Source organism: Pan troglodytes, chromosome 3, assembly GCF_028858775.2.
Source record: "Pan troglodytes isolate AG18354 chromosome 3, NHGRI_mPanTro3-v2.0_pri, whole genome shotgun sequence".
NCBI classification, from domain to species: Eukaryota; Metazoa; Chordata; class Mammalia; order Primates; family Hominidae; genus Pan; species Pan troglodytes.
In genome coordinates this window covers 23,646,733-23,663,250 of record NC_072401.2, presented here as the reverse complement: position 1 = coordinate 23,663,250, position 16,518 = coordinate 23,646,733, and the positions used below count along the sequence as shown (strand labels likewise).

The following is a 16,518-nucleotide window of genomic DNA, read 5'->3' as shown; positions in this document are numbered from 1 at the left end:
AAATAGAAACTAAAAAAAAATTTTTAAAATCCAGAATGCCCAAGGACTGTGGGACAATTATAAAAATTGTTACATCTGCATAATTAAAATGAGAAGAGGAGATGAAAGAGAGAAAGGAACAGAATAATTATTTGAATTAAAGATGGCTGAGAACTTTTGCAGATTAATGATGCACACCAAACAACACATATAGGAAACTCAAAAAGCACTGAGTACTATAAGTGGGGGAAAAAAATAGACAACAATAACAAAAAGCCCTACACCTTGGCAAATCTTGTTCAACCTGCAGAAAATCAAAGATAAAATCTTGAAAGCAGCCAAAGGTGTGGATAAATGCCTTAACTGTAGAGGTGCAAAGATAAGAATTGCGGTAGCCCTCTTATCAGAAACGATGCAAACAAGACGACAGTGGAGCGAAATATTTAAAGTATAGAAATGAAAACAAAACCACCAAGCTAGAATTCTATAATCAGTGAAATTATTCTTCAAAACTGAAGTAGAAATAAAGAGTTCCTCAAACAAAATATGAAGAAATCTGTCAGAAGAACTGTCTTGTAAAATGTTGTTAATAAAAGAAAATCTTCAAAGGAAAAGAAATTAAAATAGGTAAGAAATTAACATCCACATAAAGAAACTGGTGAATGAATAAATGCAGATAAAATAAAATCTTTTATTGTTTTAATTATTAATTGATTGCATAGATACTTGTTTGTTCAAAGAAATAAGAATAACAGTGTATTTAGTGATGATAAAATATGGTTAGGTAAAATGAATTACAGCAATTTTATAAGGAACAAAAGAAAGGAGAAATTGGAGATACTCTTTTACAAGGTAATTGCACTACCCTGAAGCAGTATAGTGGGTTTGTTTATTTGTTCGAGATGGCATCTCACTCTGTCACCCATACTGAAGAGCAGTGGCGTGATCTCGGCTCACTGCAACCTCCACCTCCTGGGTTCAAGCGATCCTCCTGCCTCAGCCCCCCAAGTAGCTGGGATTACAACCATGAGCCACCACACCTGGCTAATTTTTGTATTTTTAGTAGAGACAGGTTGGCCAGGCTGGCCTCAAACTCCTGACCTCAAATAAAACACCCACCTTGGCTTCCAAAGTGCTGGGATTACAGGAATGAGCTACCGCGCCCAGCCAGTATAGTGTTATTTGAAAGTAGACTTAGGTTAGTTGCAAATGTATATCATAAATTCTCGGACAGCCACTAAAATACTTTGAAAAGAAGCACCATTGATATACTAAGAGAAAAAATAATAATAGTCTGGCTCAGTTAAAGCCAGAGAAGGTAAAATACTTTTTTAAAAAGTAAAGGGTAAGTGCAATTAATATACAAAATTCAAAACACAATAGACACTAATCAAAATATGTCAGTATTCACATTAAATGTGAGGGGTCTAAATATAACAATTAGGAGACAGTCTATCAGACTGAATTAAAAAAAGAAAACAAGGTTCAACTATAAGTAGTCTACAAGAAACCTACTTTAAATAAAAAGCAAGACAGGTTAAAAGTAAAGACATGTGGAAATATGTATCATGCTAACACTAATCAAAAGAAAGTGGAGGTAGTTATATTAACTTCAGATAAGCAGAATTCAGACCAAGAAAAATTATCAGAGCTACAAGAGAGGCATTACATAGTAATAAAAGAACCACTTTTCCACACCTGAAAACAAATCATTAAAGAGACAAAACCGAGAAAAAAGCAATGAGAAATAGACAAATCTATGATTATAGTTAGAGACTTCAATACCCCTCTTTCAGCATCTGATAAATACAACCAGTAGAAAATTGGGAAAGGCATGGTTGAAATAAACACCACCATTTATCAACTGGATCTAGCTGACATTTGTAGACTACTTCAATCAACAACAGTGGAATACTCATTCTTCTCAAACTCAAATGGAATATTCAACAAGATGGACAACATTCTGGACTGTAAAATTACCATACCATATTTAAAAGAATAGAAATAATGCAAAGTACAATCTCAGATTAGAATGGAATTAAATTGATTTAATTAGCTTTAATTAAATTAATTAAATTTTAATAACAGAAAGCTTGAAAATTCCAAAATATATGAAGCTTAAATAACACTATTCTAAATAACACCTGGGTCAAATATAAACAAAAAAAAAACTCAATGGAAATATTAAAATAATCTTAACTATGTGAAATAAAAAGACAACTTATTAAAATGTGTGCAATATAGCAAAAATGGTGCTATGAAACTCTGCACCGCAGTGCATATCCTTCTGCACCAATAGAAAAAAATTTATTGCATTGACTGCATATATTATGAAATAATATTACAATATGTTATTATTCATTTTATAACAATTATTAGTTATGTACTGTAATTATGAATTATATAATATTCATAACATAAAATATTATGAAATAAGAAAGGAATCAGAGCAATTTAATCCTAATAAAAACAGATGAAAATACATCGTGAAAATTAGAATAGAAATCAATGAAATTAAAATCAGAAAATCTGTAAAGTCTGCAAACCCAAATGCTGGTTTTCAAAAAGATCAATCAATTTGACAAATTTCTGGCTAAGCTAACCAAAAAAATAAAAGGCGGAAGGCACAAATTACTAATATTGTAAAGAAAAAAAACGCATCATCACTAAAGATCCAATGGACATTAAGAGGATAACAAAGGAATATTATGAGTAACTCTAGGCCCACTGATTAAATAACTTAGATAAAACAGACCAATTCTGTGAAAGACACAAACTCCAAAAAATTCACAAAAGGAGAAATAGATAACCGGAATAGGTTTATAATTATTAAATTGAAAAAGTAATTAATAATTTTTTTAAAGACAGTACCAGACCAAGATGCTTTCACTGGTGAATTCTACCAAACATTTAAGAAACAATACCAGTTCTTTACCATCTCTTTTAGATAACAGAAATAGACATTTCCTAACTAATTCTATGATGCCAGCATTATACAATTCTAAAACCAGATTAAGACATTCTAAACAAAGGAAAACTACTTGCCAATATCTCTTATGGAACTAAATAAAATATCTTCAACAGTACATTAGCAAGTTGAATCCAACAATGTACAAAAAGAATTATACAAAATAAGCAAGTGGCATTTATTCCATTTATGCAAAGCTAGCTCTACATTTGAAAAGCAATCTATGTAATCCATCATATCAATAGGCTAAAGAACAAAAATCACATAATCATATCAATTGATGCAGAAAATGCACTGGGCACAATCCAATATACATTTATGGCAAAAAAAAAAAAGCTCAGAAAACTAGAGGTGAACTTCCTCACCTTGATAAAGAACATCTACAAAATAACTGCAGATAGCATCATACTTAATGGCAAGTACCTGTATATTTTTCTTTTAAGATTAAGAACAAAGAATCAATGTCCCCTCTCCCCAGTCTTATTAAATATTGTACTGGACGTCCTACCTAGTACAGTAAGACAAGGAATGGTCATAAAGGTATACAGATCATCAATGAAAAAAGAAAACTGTCTTTTTAAAAGGATGACCGGATTATTTATGTAGAACATCCTAATGAATCAACAAGAAAATGGAACTGTGAATTAATTGTAGCAAAGTCATAGGGAACAAGGTAAATATGAAAAATACTTCTTTTATGCCAGCAATGAGCAATTTGAATTTAAAATTAAAACATAATACTATTTACATCAATATCAAAAAATGAAACATTTAGGTACATATATGACAAAATATGTATAGGATGTATATATGGAAAACTAAAAAAACTGAAAAAATAAATTTGAAAATGATGTAAATTAGTAGAAAAATATACCATGTTCATGGAACATTGTTCAGATGTCCGTTCTTCCAAATTGATCTATAGATTCAGCACAACCCAGTCAACATTTCAGCAAACTATTTCATGAATATTGATCAATTGAATCTAAAGTTTGTATGATAAGATAAAAGACTTGGAGTAACCAACACAATTGTGAAGAAAAAGAACAAAATAGAGGATTGATATTACTACTCAACTTCAGACTTATTATCTTCAGACTCATCAGCTTCAGCTACAGTGATAAGAACAGCATGATACTGACAAAATAATAGACACATAGATCAAGGAAACAAAATAAAGATCCCAGAATTAGACCTACCTACCTATAATCACCTTGTCTTTGATAATGGAACAAAGGCAATACAATGTAGAAAAGACAGTCTTTTAACAAATAGTGCTAGATATTCATAGCCAAAAAAATACAAGAATTTAATAATTTGTACCTTTTATAAAAATGAAGGCAAAATTGGTCTTAGATCTAAATGTAAAATGCAAACTCCTAAAACTTCTAGAAAAATATTATAAAATGTGGGTAAACTTGTGTTTCCTAATAGTTTTTATATATAACCAAAAGTATGCTCCATGATAGAAAAAATTGATAAGTTGAACTTTACTATTAAAAATTTAAACATTCTTCTCTGTAAATATCAATGTAAAGAGAATGAAAAGACAAGCCATAGACTGGGATAAAATTATGGCAAAATGCATATTTGATAGGGGCCTTATTTTCAAAATATACAGAGAACGGTGAATTTTCCACAATAATAAAACAAACAACCCAATTTAAAAACAGGCAAAATATCTGAACAGACACTTCACCGAAGGAGATGTACAGATAAGGATATTAAAAAAATGTTTAAAACCTTTTGTATTTTAAAATTGCAAATTAATACAACAATGAGATAGCACAAACCTATTAAAATGGCTAAAATCCAAACATCTGACAACATCAAATGCTGATATTTGAGGATGCAGCACAACAGAAACTCTTAGTCATTGGCGATAGGAATGTAAAATAGTGCAACCATTTTAGAATTAGTTTGACAGTTTCCTTTCTCTGTCAGCTAAAAGGAGCAAAATAGAAATTACACCTCAGCAGCAATGACCACATCCAGCACCTAGATATTACTTTCTAATACTGTTCTCCAATAAAGTAAACCAGAGGTTTTTGATAAACAGCTGATTCTTGGACTGCAGCGGGAAATGTACAAGATAAGCTTGGAGCATCATGCTAATGGTAGAAAGTAAAAAAGCTTTTAAAAACTGGATGGTGATATGTCATATGTGCACAGTAGCCATTCGAAAGAGTTGCCAATGGCCAAATCTGAAACAATTTGAGCAACAAATTAAAATGGTATTGGATTATATGCAAAAGAATAAAATAAATAACAATGTATTCATATTATTATAAATAAATTATTAAATAAATTAATAAATGAGGAAAAAGACACATCTCCAATGAAGAAGAATAACAAGTGAATTATGTAGAGATTCCACTTTAAAGGAGATGGAACATGACTTCCACTCCTTAAGTGTAGACTGTACGCAGTGACTTTTCCTTCCAAAGATTACAATTTGAAAAAAACAAAAGAATTACAGTAAGGGAACATGAAAATCATCAACGGTGGTAAGAAGTTATGTTAATAATAAGCTTTATATGTAATAAAAATGGCACTTTACCTCTATGATCTTCCTTCTAAAAAGTCACAGTTCCAGTGTAATCATGAGAAAAGCATCAAGCAAATCCCAATGGAAGAAAATTGTCAACGTCTTCAAAACCAAGAAAAGCGTGAGAAACCATCACAACCAAGAAGAGTCTATGGAGACATGGCAATGAAACATAATGTGGCGTCCTCAATGGGATCCTGGAATAGGAAAATGATATTAGGTAAAAATGAAGGAAATCTGAATAAACCGTGAACAATAGTATACCAGTATTGGCTTACAAACTGTAACAAATATACTATGCAAATACACATATTAATAATAGAGGAAACCGTGTGTGTGTGGGAGAGATAAATGTATAGAAAATTTCTGTACTATCCACTCAGTTTTTCTGTAAACCTAAAACTGTTTTAAAAATAAAGTTTATCAAGAAAAATTTAAAAATAAAGATGAAGTAAAGACATATTAAGGAATACGCATGGTAAAAGAAATTATCTCTAGACCTGCACCATCAGAAATAATAAAGGACGTTCTCAGGCAAAAGAATAATGATACCAGACAGGAACATGGATCTATAAAAGAAATAAAATACCTGAGAAGGAATAAAAATGTGAGTAAATATAAAATATGTTATTCTTTATGTTTAATATCTTTAAATGATGTGACTGTCTGAAGCTACGATAGTACCAAGGTATTGTGGTACTTACATGTAGAATTAAAATATTTGACCAAAAATAGCAAAGAGTGTAGAAGAAAGTCAATGAAGTATTCTAAGTTTGCTATACTTTACAAAAAGCAACGCAATATTATCAGGCAACAGACTGTGACAAGATAAAGATATATATATCTACATAGTAAACATTATGGTAACTAATATAAAATAATTATAAGTAATAAATTAAAAATAGAAAGTAAAAATAAGAAACAAAAACCAGATAGTATAAATAGAAAAAAATTGCAAGATAGTATATTTAAATGTAAGCATATACATCAATTACATTAAATGCAAATTATATAAATGCTAAATTAAAAGGCATAGATTTTAAAATCATATAAAAAACAATAATATATGCTACCAACAAAGAGATCAATGACAAATATAAGACATAGATTAGTTAAAATCAATAGCAAATATGCCACACAACTCTAATGGAAAGAAAACTGAAGTGGCTATAATAGTATCAGACAAACTAGACTTGAGAAAAGGAAATATTGTATTACATTAAAATAATGGGATAAGTTTATCAGGAAAATATAATAATGCAAAAATATATTTGCTATAGAAATACAAGGAAATATATTTAATTCCACAATTAATGATGGAGAATTTAGCACTGAAAAGCACTTCTATTAAAAAACCACATCTAACATATAAATGCTGAAAGACTGATTCCTCCATAAGATCAGGGACAATGCAGGTATGTCTGCCCTCACTACATTTATTTAACATTGTACCAGAAGTTCTGGCAAAGACTGTAAGGCAGGACAAAGAAACAAAATACTAACATAAGAAAAATGTTTAAAAACTATGTGCATTCACAGATAACAATCATCTACAGAGAAAAATCACAACATAGCTAATAAAAAAGGCTCATGAGGAAATGAGTGACTTTAGCAAGATAACAGAATACAAGGTTATTAGAAACAAAAGCAACTATTTCTAGCAGTGTTCAATTGGAAATTCTAAAATTTTTTAAAATACTTCCTATAATAGCATCGAAAACATTAGAAAATTTAACAAAACATATGCAGTCTGTATACTGAAAACCATAAAACATTACTGAGAAATATAAAAGACCTAAGTAAATTTAAAAAATACTGTATTCCAAAAATTAGCCGGGCATGGTGGCATGTGCCTGTAATCCCAGCTACTTGGGTGGCTGAGGCAGAAGAATCGCCTGAACCCGGGGGGCAGAGGTTGCAGTGAGCTGAGATTGCACCACTTCACTCCAGCCTGGGCAAAAGAGTGAGACTCCCTCTCAAAAAAAAAGAAAAAAAAATACTGTACTCATGGATCAGAGGAATAAATATTAATGTAATGGTTAATATTAGGTGTCAACTTGAGTGGATTGAAGGATGCCCAGATAATTGGTAATGTATTATTTCTGGATGTGCCTGTGAGGGTGTTGCCAGAGGCAATTGAAATTTGAGTAAGTGGACTGGGAGAAAAAGACCCACCCTCAGTGTGGGTGGGCACCATTCAATTGGCTGCCAGCATGGCTAGAACAAAGCAGGTGGAAGGTGGGATAACCTGGCTTGCTGAGTCTTCCAGCTTTCATCTTTCTCCTGTTGTGGATGCTTCCTGCCCTTGAACATCAGACTCCAGATTCTTCCTCCGTTGGACTCGGCCTTACACCAGTGGTTTGCTGGGGGCTCTCAGGCTTTTGGCTACAGACCAAAGACTGCACTGTCAGCTTCCCTACCTTTGAGGCTTTTGGACTCAGACTGAGCCACTACTGGCTTCCTTCCTTCTCACCCTTCAGATGGCCTATTGCGAGACTTCACCTTGTGATCATGTGAGTCAATTCTCATTACTAAACTCCCTTTCATATATACATAGATCCTATTAGTTCCGTCCCTCTGAAGGACCCTGACTAATACAAAAAAATGTCAATCCCTGCCAAATTGATGCATAGATTCAAGACAATCTCAATCCAAATTATAAGGTATTTGTTTTACTTTTAGAAATTGAGAAGATGATTCCAAAATTTAGATAGAAATTAAAAGAGAATAAAAAGAGAATTCTCATTACCTGATTTCAAGATTTTAAGATAGAGTTAAAAAATGTTTATTCATGAATATCATAATTGACTATGCAGAAAATCACAGAAGGCAAATATGCACATAAAATATGTTTAAATATCTTTAGTTATTGTAGAAATACAAATAAAAAACAATGAGATGTCACTATCATCTGCTAAAATGACTAAAATTAAAAAGACTGACAATATTAAATGCTGGTGATATGGAAATCTAGAACTTTTCATACTTATCTTGTGAAATGCAAAATAGTATACCTCTCTAGAAAATAGTTTGACAAATATTTGTAAAGTTTATATATATATATATATATATACACACTGATTATATAATCTAGTAATTCTATTTGCTGTGTTTTAAAAATGTCCCTCAAAGTTCACGTACTGGAAACTTAATTCCCAATGCAACAGTGTTAAGAGTTGGGACCTTTAAGAGGTGATTAGGTCATGAGGAGCCTGCCCTCATCAATGGATTAATGGGATTATAGCAGGAGTAGATTAGTTCTCATGGGAGTGGGTTCTCAATAAAAGGAACAAGTTTGGCCACCTTTCTCTCTTACTTTCTCCTGCTCTCTTGCCTTCCCACCTTTACCCCTAGGAAGACACAGCAGCAAGGCCCTCGCCAGATGTGGGCCCCTCTACCTTGGACTTCCCAGCCTTCAGAGCTATAAATTTCTTTTCTTTATAAGTTACCCAGTCTGTGGTATTCTGTTATAGCAATACAAAATGGTCTAAGACACTATTTTTGTATATTCAGCAAAGAGAACCAAAAACCTATCTTCACACAAAGACATGTACACAAATGTTTATACCAATTTTATTCATACTAACTAAATATCAGGAATAATGCAAAAATGTATCTTATAAATGAATAAACAACATGTAATATATCCATATAAGGAAATAGTACCCAGCAATAAAAAATAATAAACTAGTGATACATGCAACAACATGGATGAATTTTGAAAGCATCATATATTGCACAGAAGCTATATACTATATGACAGGACATTCTAATAAAAAAGATAAATATACTAAATATACAGGGAAAGTTATCAGAAGAGTCGTCATCAAGGCCTGGAAACTGACAGAGAGGCAAAAGGGCAAGAGAAAATATGATGAACTGAAAAAAAATTCCATTTTTATTCTGATAATTATATAACTACATTTGTCTAAACTCATCAAACTGTATACTTAAAAGACTATTTTACTGTTTATACATCAATAATACTTACTTAAAAATAAATTAACTGAGAAAACAATAAGAGCAATCGTTCCCTTATTCCTGACTTCAGGGACAATGATTCTAATGTTTTACAATTAGACATAATGTTTGCTGTCAGTTTGAAATAGCTAGCCTTCATCATTTTGGGGATTTATTCTTGATCTCCAATTCCTAATTGACTAACACTTTTTATCAATAATTGATGTTGAATTAGTTTAAAGCACTTTTTCAGTATCTCTCAAGATAAAATTTTCTTTTTTCTCCTTTGATCGATTGTTGTGATGAATTATTATTTGGTTTCCTAATATTGAATTGTTAGCGCATTCCTGGAATAAAAACCTATTTGGTCAGAGTGCACTATCATTTAGTAAGGAGCTACATCTGATTTGCTAATATTTTGCAGCTGTGGTTCTAAAGATGTTTAATCTTTTTTAATGTTCCATTTTTCTTAAGTTTTGGCACAGGATTATGCTTTATTCATAATTGAAATTTGGAAGCTTTCCATCAATTTTTATAATATGAACTAGTTAAACTCACATCAGTTTCAAAACACAACCTAATTTGGTGAGAATGATCTTTTGATAATTATTTCTTTGATATTATTTTCTATTTATTTGATATTTATGAAATTATTTTAAGCTTCATCATAAAGTATTCATTTTAACAAAAAATTCCTTCTGGAAAATTATTCATTTCATTGATATTCTAAAAAGTATAAAGAATTTAAATAATCTTTACAAAAATGTTCTCTACATTTGATGTTGCATTCCTTTTGTTTCATAATATAACATAGATACTTTTAAAATTTTTTTCTGTAGTATCAGCAGCTCACAAAATTCAATACAATTTGGAATAGCCTGGAAAATTTTTCAACATGAATTGGTCTTAGCATAACCTCAGAACGAATGAATTAACATTTCTTATATGAAAAAAATAAATGTTGCATTTGATCTTTAGTCTTCCATTTTTATTTAATTTCCCTGATAAGTGAAGGTTGAACATCTCAAATCCAAAAATGTGATATCCAAAATGCTCAAAAATCCAAAACTTTTGGAGCGCTAATGTTACAGTCAAAGGAAATGCTCATTGGAGTATTTTGGATTTCAGATTTTTAGGTTTGAGATGCTAACCCAGGTATGATGCAAATACTCCAAACTCCAAAAAAAATCCAAAATCTGAATCTTTTTTTTTTTGTTTTGTCTTTGTTTTGTTTTGAGATGGAGTCTCGCGCTGTCGCCCAGGCTGGATTGCAGTGGCGCGATCTCGGCTCACTGCAAGCTCTGCCTCCTAGGTTCATGTCATTCTCCTGCCTGCGCCTCCAGAGTAGCTGGGACTACAGGCGCCCACCACCACGCCCGGCTAATTTTTTGTATTCTTAATAGAGACAGGGTTTCACCGTGTTAGCCAGGATGGTCTCAATCTCCCGACCTCCTGATCCACCAGCCTTGGCCTCCCAAAGTGCTGGGATTACAGACGTGAGCCACCGCGCCTAGCCCGAAACACTTCTAATCCCAAACACTTCAGATAAGGGATACTCAACTTGCGTTCTTTTTTTTTTTTTTGACCATGATCTATTTTTAAACTATTTTTAATGCTAGTTTGTAATTTGAAAATCATGCTTTTATTCTGTATTTTTCCCTGAATCAACCTTAAAATATTTGAAAAAAAATTAGTGGTCTTATCTTTTATAAAATTACATTTTAATTTTTTTCTGCATGGGATACTTGTTTCTTCTCCCTCATTTACATATTCAATAATTGATACCCATGTGGGATCATACATATTTATTTTATAATCTAATATTATTTAATTTTATTAGTTCCCATTATTCCAGGTTTGGCTATTAGAAGCTCTTCGAGTGTCTCTGTATCCTTTGACAGGGTTCCGTCAGAGCAGAATTTTGTTTTTTTGGTTTTTTTTTTCCTCATCATTTCCTTACCATTAGCAATACAAGATGCTCCAAGCCCCAGGCCTAGACCGGCCATTTCTTAAAGGAGCCTTGGCTCCTTTTATTTAAGAATGGTACTCAGAACCAAGACCTGAGCTCCAGATATACTCGTTAACATACTGGGATGTTTTTACTTCCAGATTGATGAAGAAAACATACACATGTATACTAACCTGTGTATATACACATCTATAAATACTTCTTCTATGTAACCATACATATGTATATAAAGTTACACATGAGTTCATACTGATGTCTACAACTCTTATCTATTAAAATATGGATTATTCTAGCCTCCTCCCTTTGCTTATGGGTAAATCCTGACTTCCCACCTGGCTCCCATTACCCACCATCCACTTACTTAATTGTTCAATTCTTGTATACATGTAGAGCAGTACAATAATTTTAAACTAATTGTTCTGTACGAAACAACATTTTCCACTCAATTCCCATACTTAATATGCACTGTTTTTTGCCTGTAATTTTACAAATTCCACTCATTTCTAGTTAAATCAGCGTGTTATCCGTCATCCTTTGTGGTGATGTTGCTTCCCACATTTGTAATACAGTGAGATTGATTTGTCACATTTCACATTCCATCCTGGGATTTCCCAATAACCTATATTTTAATAATAAATTGCATACATTATATGGATAATCTGCTTGCAAGAAAGTGGATAATCTGCTTGCATAAGGCCCTACATCTTGACTGTGGACAGAACGTAGTGACTTCCTTCAAGAGAGTATATTGTTCAATGAGAAGAAGAAAACTTTACAGTGGAGAAACATGACACAAACGCCATGTTAGCCAGGTGATCAACTTACAAAAGATGTTAATAATAGATGAAATTATTCAGGAGCTATGGAAACTCTCTGTACTATCTTTACAATTTCTCTGTAAAGTTAAAACTTTATTTTAAAAAAGTTTGTATCTAATCACTATCTCTTGATAAGTAAAACAAACTTTCATTACTTTTTTCCTTTAATCTAATATTTTAGATCATGATAATGATGATGATGATGATGATGATTTGTTGTTGTTTTCTTCAACTTTTAAGTTCCAGGGAATATGTGCAGGATGTGCAGTTTTATTGCATAGCTAGAAGTGTGCTATGGTGGTCTGCTGCACAGATCAATCCATCACCTTGGTGTTAAGCCCGGCATCCATTAGCTATTCTTCCTGATGCTCTCCCTCCCCCCACCCCACCCTCGACAGGCCCCAGTGTGTATTGTCCCGACCTTGTGTCCCTGTGTGCTCATCACTGAGCTCCCACTTATGAGAACATTAGGTGTTTGGTTTTCTGTTCCTGCATTAGTTTGCTGAGGATAATGGCTTCCAGCTAATCTATGTCCTACAAAGGACATGATCTCATTCCTTTTTATGTCTGTGTAGTATTTCATGGTGTATATATACCATATTTTCTTTATCCACTCTATCATTGATGGGCATTTGGGTTGATTCTATGTCTTTGCTATTGTGAATAGTGCTGCAATGAACATACATGTGCACGTATCTTTTTTTTGGGGGGGGGGTGGTGGGGGAACAGAGTCTCCCTCTGTCGCCCAGGCTGGAGCGCAGTGGTGCGATCTCGGCTCACTGCAAGCTTGCCTCCCAGGTTCACACCATTCTCCTGTCTCAGCCTCCCAAGTAGCTGGGACTACAGGCGCCCTCCACCACACCTGGCTAATTTTTTGTATTTTTAGTAGAGACAGGGTTTCACTGTGTTAGCCAGGATGATCTTGATCTCCTGAACTCATGATCCACCCACCTCGACCTCCCAAAGGCGTGCACGTATCTTTATAATAGAATGATTTATATTCCATTAGGTATACACCCAGTAATGGGATTGCTGGGTAGAATGGTATTTCTGCTTCTAGATCTTTCAGTCATCATCACACTGTCTTCCACAATGGTTGAACTTATTTACACTCCCACCAACAGTGTGAAAGCATTTCTTTTTCTCTGCAACCTTGCCAGCATCTGTTGTTTCTTGACTTTTTAATAATCATCATTCTGATTGGTATGAGATGGTATCTCATTGTAGTTTTGATTTGTGTTTCTCTAGTGATCAGTGATGTTGAGCTTTTTTTCATGTTTCTTGGCCACATGAATGTCTTCTTTTGAGAAGTGTCTGTCCATATCTTTTGCCTACCTTTTAATGAAGTTGTTTGTCTTATTATTGTAAATTTGTGTAAGTTCCTTATAGATGCTGGATATTAGACCTTTGTCAGATGGATAGATTGCAAAATTTTTCTCCCATTCTGCAGATTGTCTGTTCACTCTGATAATAGTTTCCTTTGTTGTGTGGAAGTTCTTTAGTAGAATTCGATCCCATTTGTCAATTTTTGCTTTTGTTGCAATTGCTTTTGGCATTTTTGTCATGAAGTTTTTACCCACGCCCATGTCCTGAATAGTATTGCCTAGATTTTCTCTAGTGTTTTTACAGTTTTGAGTTTTACATTTAAGTCTTTAATCCATCTTGAGTTGAATTTTGCATAGAATGTAAGGAAGGGGTCCAGTTTCAATTTTCTGCATAATGGCTAGCCAGTTCTCTCAGAATCATTTGTTAAATAGGGATTGCTTTCCTCATTGCTGCATTTTGTCAGGTTTGTCAAAGATCAGATGATTGTAGGTGTGTATTTTTATTTCCGAGTTATTTCTTCTGTTTTATTGGTCTATGTGTTTGTTTTTTTACTCATACCATGCTGTTTTAATTACTCTACAGAACTCTCCACCCCAAAACAACAGAATATACATTCTTCTCATCACCTCACGGCACTTAGTACAAAATTAATCACATAATTGGAAATAAAACACTCCTCCTTCAGCAAATGCAAATGAACTGAAATCATGACAGTCTCTCAGGTCACAGCACAATCAAATTAGAACTCAAGATTAAGAAACTCACTCAAAACCACACAACTACATGAAAATTGAACAACCTGCTCCTGAATGATTCCTGGATAAACAATGAAATTAAGACAGAAATCAAGAAGTTATTTGAAACAAATGAGAACAAAGAGACAACATACCAGAATCTCTGGAATGCAGCTAAAGCAGTGTTAAAAGGGAAAATTATAGCATTAAATGCCCACATCAAAAAGCTAGAAAGATCTCAAGTCAACAATTTAACATCACAACTAAAAGAACTAGAGAACAAAGAGCAAACAATCCCGAAAACTACCAGGAGACAAGAAATAACCCCAAGATCAGAGCAGAACTGAAGGAATAGAGTCACAAAAAAACCCTTTAAAAATCAACAAATGGGCCAGGCATGGTGGCTCATGCCTGTAATCCCAGCACTTTGGGAGGTCGAGGTGGGCGGATGAGGTCAGGAGTTCAAGAACAGCCTGACCAACATGGCGAAACCCCGTCTCCACTAAAAATACAAAAATTAGCCAAGCGTGGTGGCATGCGCCTATAATCCCAGCTACTCAGGAGGCTAAAGCAGAAGAATTGCTTGAACCCAGGAGGCGGAGGTTGCAGTGAGCCAAGATTGTGCCGCTGCACTCCAGCCTGGGAGACACAGCAAGATTCTGTCTCAAAAAAAAAAAAAAAAAAAAAAAAATTCAACGAATCCAGGAGCTGTTTTTTTGAAACAATTAACAAGATAGACTGATATCTAGACTAATGAAGAAGAAAACAGAGAAAAATCAAATAGACACCATCAGAAATAAGATTATGGCACCACTGACCCCACAGTGGTGCTATAATGGTTATTTCTAAATAACCTTTAGAAAATACTACAAACACCTCTATGCACATAAACTAGAAAATCTAGAAGAAATGGATAAATTCCTGCACACATACACTCTTTCAGGACTGAACCAGGGAGAAATGGAATTCCTGAATAGACCAATAAAGAGTTATAAAATTGAGGCAGTAATAAATAGCTTACTAACCAAAAAAAGCCCAGGACTAGACAGATTTACAGCTGAATTCTACCAGAGGTACAAAGAAGAGCTGGTACCATTTCTACTGAAACTATTCCAAAAAAAAAAAAAAAAAAAACTGAAAAGAAGGGACTCCTCCTCAACTCATTTTATAAGGCCAGCCTCATCCTGATACCAGTATCTGACAGAGATACAGTAAAACAAAAGAAAACTTCAGGCCAATATCTCTGATGAACATCGTGCAAAAATCCTCAATAAAATACTGGCAAACCAAATCAAATACTGCAAATAGCACATCAAAGAGCTTATCCACCACAGTCAAGTTGCCTTCATCCCTGGGATGCAAGGTTAGTTCAACATACATAAATCGATAAGTGTAATTCACCACATAAACAGAACTAAAGACAAAAACCACATGATTATCTCAATAGATGCAGAAAAGGCTTATGATAAAATTTAACATTCCTTCATGTTAAAAACTCTCAATAAACTAGGTATTGAAGGAACATACCTCAAAATAATAAGAGCCATATATGACAAACCCACAGCCAATATTTTACTTAATGAGCAAAAGCTGGAAGCATTCCCTTTGAAAACTGGCACAAGACAAGGATGCCCTCTCTCACCACTCATATTCAGTATAGTATTGGAAGTTCTGGTCAGGGCAATCAGGCAAGAGAAAGAAATAAAGGGTATTCATTTAGGAAGACAGCTGATTATGATTATTATTTAAAATCTTAAAGTACCTGAGTTGTTTTTTAAAAACTGTATTTTTATATTTGCATTTTAAAACTCACACTTGGAAAACTTTTATTGGTTTATTGTTCACTGATGTTTAGCTAATCCTATTTCTTGAGGAAGCTGGTTCACTTTTTAAAACAATGGATTATTTACCATAAATAGAATTTAAAGACAAAATTGACAAAGTCAACATTTTTAAATTTTACCACGTTAAAGGTTCTAAAACTGATCTCTATTTGTTAAAATAGGAGCTTTCGAAGTGCATTAAAAGGACCAAAGACATACTAAGTCCAAAACAGAAGCTTTCTTCTTGCTGTATTCTGAAAGGCTTGAAAAAAAAATGAAAAAAATAATGTCATTTTAATTAGGTAATTCAATTGAATTATTGCTGTGATAGTATAGCATCTAAAAGTGCCTCATGTATGCCAATAGTGGTCTCACTTATTCAGACAAGGGATA

At 33.3% G+C, this 16,518-nt stretch overlaps 1 protein-coding gene across 4 annotated transcripts in view; it reads right to left on the bottom strand.

The window, feature by feature from the left end:
• The window catches only part of LOC461139 (cytosolic beta-glucosidase), a 1,143,797-nt gene that overhangs the window by 588,747 nt on the left and 538,532 nt on the right, over window positions 1-16,518 (bottom strand). For all 4 annotated transcript variants that reach the window (XR_008547754.2, XR_010156492.1, XR_010156491.1 and 1 more), the window contains exon 9: window positions 5,508-5,692. The gene's annotated coding sequence lies outside the window, so the exon portion shown is untranslated. The remainder of the gene's footprint in view (window positions 1-5,507; window positions 5,693-16,518) is intronic.